Consider the following 4,406-nt stretch of genomic DNA (forward strand, 5'->3'; position numbering starts at 1 on the left):
AAACAAAAAAAACAGGTACATATAACTTAACTGAACTACAACCTATACTAGTAATTTTTTAATACTTCTCTACTAGTTTTACTATTGTGCTCTAAAAAGAAAATATGGAAATTATTACTGTTGCATTAGTCATGGGTTTGACATTTTTCGTGTTCCATTTTTGGAACACTAGGCAAAACCACTACCATTAGGACTAATAATACCTTTTTTTCAGTTTCGTCCCAAGATGCCTTAAACTCTAAGTTTACATGAAACAATTGCCCTTTTAGAGACAGATGACAGCAAGTGCTATAGTGACACAATCACGTGAAAATGCTACAGCACCTGTTTCTGATGAGGACTCAGGAGATGAAGAAGGTGGAACAAGAAATAATCTGCCAGGTTCTTTGTTGCATGCAACTGCATATCTTATTCAAGATGGCTCTGATGCTGAACCTGACTAAGATGATCCCTCATACACATCTAGACATGACTCTCCTGATGAATTCTCATCTATGTCTACTGCGCGGTAACCTCCACCATCAAAGAGGCGGAAAGTGACCAAAATTGTTTGCAAATGGATAAAATCTGGCCTAACTGCACAACCCGTAAGAGGTAGAGTTACAGAACCACCAAACGATTTTTTCACTGAAATGAGAACTCCCACAGAAATTCTGGAACTTTTTCATGATAATGAGGTTGTTGAATTCATTGTCAAGTACTACAAACTTATGTGCTCGCAGTAAGGGTGTACATCTTGGCTTGACTACCTCCGAATTCAAATCTTTTCTGGAAATTATTTTTCTGAGTGGTTACGTCTCAGTTGCTCAAGGTGTGTGTTTGGGGAACAAAGAACAGATGCGCATAATGTATTGCCATAATGTACTGGCATAATGTACTGCTATGAGACGTGACCGTTTTGAAACAACGTTTTCTAATTTGCATGTTGCCGACAATGCAAATTTGGATGCAAAAACCAGTTTTCCAAATTGTGACCTCTCACAAGCAAACTCAATGAGAGATGTATGAAATTTGTTCCAAATGAAACATATTTCAGCTTTGATGAATCCAAGGTTCCTTATTTTGGTCATCAGGGATGCAAACAATTTATATGGGGAAAGCCCGTTCGGTCTGGCTGTAAGATTTGCTGTGGTACCAAATGTCTGGGCTACATTGCTGGTTTCAGCTGTATCAGGGTAAAAACCCTGATACTAAACATGAGGAATATGGTGTTGGTGCATCACTTGTCCTTCAGTTTGGTGAGGCACTTACAGAGACACACCCTCGACAATACCATTTTGTATTCGATAACTTTTTCACCAGTATTGCACTTCTTGATAAACTCAGTTCAATGGGACATCAGGCAACAGGTACAGTGAGAAAGTATTGCATTGATAAGGCTCCATTGGAATCAGATGCAGCTCTAACGAAAAAAAGATAGAGGCACATTCGATCATCGAACTGATGGCAAAGGCAGTACTGTCTGCAGGCGGAATGATAACAGTGTTGTCACTATTGCCTCATCTGGTGCTGGTATCGATCCCCTGTGTCTTGTCAGTTGTTATTACCAGAAACTGAAAAAGAAGATCCAAGGTCAGCAGCCAAACATGACCAAAGCGTATATGACCAGTTCACGAGAGCCATACACAGGGCAGATGAAAACATTAATAAGTATTGGGCATCAATATGTGGAAATAAATGTTATCGAGCCCTCTTTTGTTCTGTTTCGAATTGGTCTTACAAAATGCTTGGCAATTGCATAAAGCATTTGATGAGAAGCCAGTGGATTTTCCGGAGTTTCATCAATGTGTGGTATGCCATTATTTGAAGACCTGTGGTCATCATCTAGAACCTGGAGGAAAAGGAAGACCTTCTCTGAGGCCATAACACTGACTCATGTTATGACGGCATAAATCATGGGATATTCAAGCGGAGAATGCAAATGTGGTGTGCTGAGTGTCATAAGAACAGCACTTTTCAATGTGAAAAATGTGCTGTTGCCTTGCATGTGAAGCGTTCTGTTGAATATCACACTGGACAGCAGGTTTCACCACCCCCTGAGACAAGAAGCATGATTTTAAACATTATGTACAATGTAGCAGTGATCTTGCCTAGTGTTCCGTGTTTTGAATGTCACGTAACTCAACAATACAACATAATAAAAAATTTTCCTTTTCAAATTCTTGTGTCTTGAACTTTTCTAGGTAACAAATATGAATTTCATGAACAAAGTTAAAAAATTGCAACCTCTTGCATAAATGGGTTAATCTATTCAGGTTTGACAGTTCAAATTATAGTAAAATATTCTCCTGGAGAATTTGAAAATATATACGACCAAAAGTAAATATAAATACTGTAACCGAAATTGTGTCCTTTAAATATGAAATAAAATTAGAGATAATTTGAGTTAATGATATCTGTAAAAAAATTAAAAATTACAGAATTGCTTCTTAATGTATTTCTAGATTAAAATAGAGATACATAATAATACTTGATAAGCTTCCTTTTAAATTCACATCAAACTACTTTTTTCCCATTTCTGCTCAAAAGTTTTTATTTCCAGAGAGGTCTTCTCTGACTGTATAATATAAAATAAAATGCCATCTCTGCAGTCCCTTTTCATTTAACCAGTTTATTTTTTCTCCAATTACTCTTATAATCATCAAACATATAAAATACCTTACTTTCTTTAATCTGTCTCTTCTTATCAGAATATAAGCTCCATGAGGGCAGAGATTTTTACTCATCAAATAAACAGTACCTAAAATATTTGGCATGCCACAAATTTTTGAGAAATGTGTAAATAAATAACCAAAATCAATGCTGAAAGTGTTTTAAAAGAATGAACTAAAGAGAAGAGCAAGAAATAATTAAACCTTAGTACAATGGCACTACAGTAGATAGATGACCCCTAGATGTAATAGACTCTATACATTAGTTATCACAGCAAAGAGTAACCAACATGAAAATAGAGACTTGGGCCAGAGCAATAGGGAAGCAGGCGGGGTGAGTTATGCACTAAAGATAGATTTCCTTCATTTTGTAGACAGATCACTTACCATTCAAAGTGTTTAAGTAGGGAAAAATCCACATATACAATAGAAATCATCCCTTTGAGAAAAAATAAAATAAATTGAGACAGACCAACATACAGTAAAAGAATTACACTGCTGGGCATGGTGACTTATGCCTATAATCTCAGCACTTTGAGAGACCGAGGCAGGTGGGTCATTCTGAGCTCAGGAGTTCCAGACCAGCCTGGGCAACATGGCAAAAAAAAAAAAAAAACATTTCTACAAAAAAGAAAAAGAGAAAGAAAAAATTATCCGGGCGTGGTGGCTCACACCTATACTGCCAACTACTCAGGATGCTGAGACTGAAGAATCCCTTAAGCCAAGGAAGCGGAAGTTGCAGCGGGTTGAGATCATGCCACTACACTTCAGCCTGGGCAACAGAGAGCCTGACAAAAAAAAAAAAGAAAAGAAAAAAGAATTACACAGAATCTTCTGAGGCAGTATATAACTGAATATAAATTTTTATATTTTTAGTCAATTATTTTTTAACTGACAAATAAATATTGTATATATTTATGGTACACAATGATGTTTTGAAATAGGTATTATGGAATGATTAAATCAAGCTATGCAACACATGCATTATCTCACAGACATCATTAATTTGTGGTGAGAATACTTAAAATCTACTCTGTTAATATTCAAGTCTACAAAACATTGTTACCAACTGTATTTGCAATTGTATACAATGGATCTCTTTGAAATTATTTCTTCTAACTGAAATTTTGTGTCCTTTAACCAAAGTCTCTCAAATCCTGTTTTCCCCTCAGCTCTTGATTACCACTGTTCAACTCTGCTTCGGTGAGTCTGACTTTTTCAGATTCAACACAAGTGAGATCATGTAAAATTTATCTTTCTGTTCCTGGCTTATTTCACTTAACCTTATGTCCTTATCCATATTGTTGCAAATGTCAAGATTTCCTTTATTTGTAAGGGCGACTTATATTCTACAGGACTTGTATTCATTCACTTTCTGATTAAAGAAGTCAGTCAAAATCTCTTCAGTTTTAACTACCAGATCCACGTCCAAAATCCTTACAAAATGTTCATCACATCCTCTAATTTTTATGTTATTTTGTTTCCGTATTATACATTCTAAAAGCAAGATTGTAAAATAAATTACTGACAGTATAATTTATATACATTATTACTAAAAAAAGGCAATGTGAGCTAAGTAAGTGTTTTTTTTAAATATATAAATATTTAGGTAGCATGGCAAAAAATACCAAAATAAGTCCTGTTTCTGCATTTGGCCAGGAAGCTATTGCTTGTGTTTATTACTTTCCTTTTCCAATCACTATTTCTGTGTTTTCTCTGGCCCCAAATGATAAGGATTTTGGCTTAGAGATGTGA

General features: G+C 35.6%; 1 pseudogene; it reads left to right on the plus strand.

The window, feature by feature from the left end:
- The first annotated feature begins 226 nt into the window (after positions 1–226).
- On the plus strand, positions 227–2,173 carry LOC105528190 (annotated as a pseudogene).
- Positions 2,174–4,406: the final 2,233 nt, after the last annotated feature.

This window comes from Mandrillus leucophaeus, unplaced genomic scaffold (assembly GCF_000951045.1).
Source record: "Mandrillus leucophaeus isolate KB7577 unplaced genomic scaffold, Mleu.le_1.0 Scaffold707, whole genome shotgun sequence".
In the NCBI taxonomy this organism is placed as follows: domain Eukaryota; kingdom Metazoa; phylum Chordata; class Mammalia; order Primates; family Cercopithecidae; genus Mandrillus; species Mandrillus leucophaeus.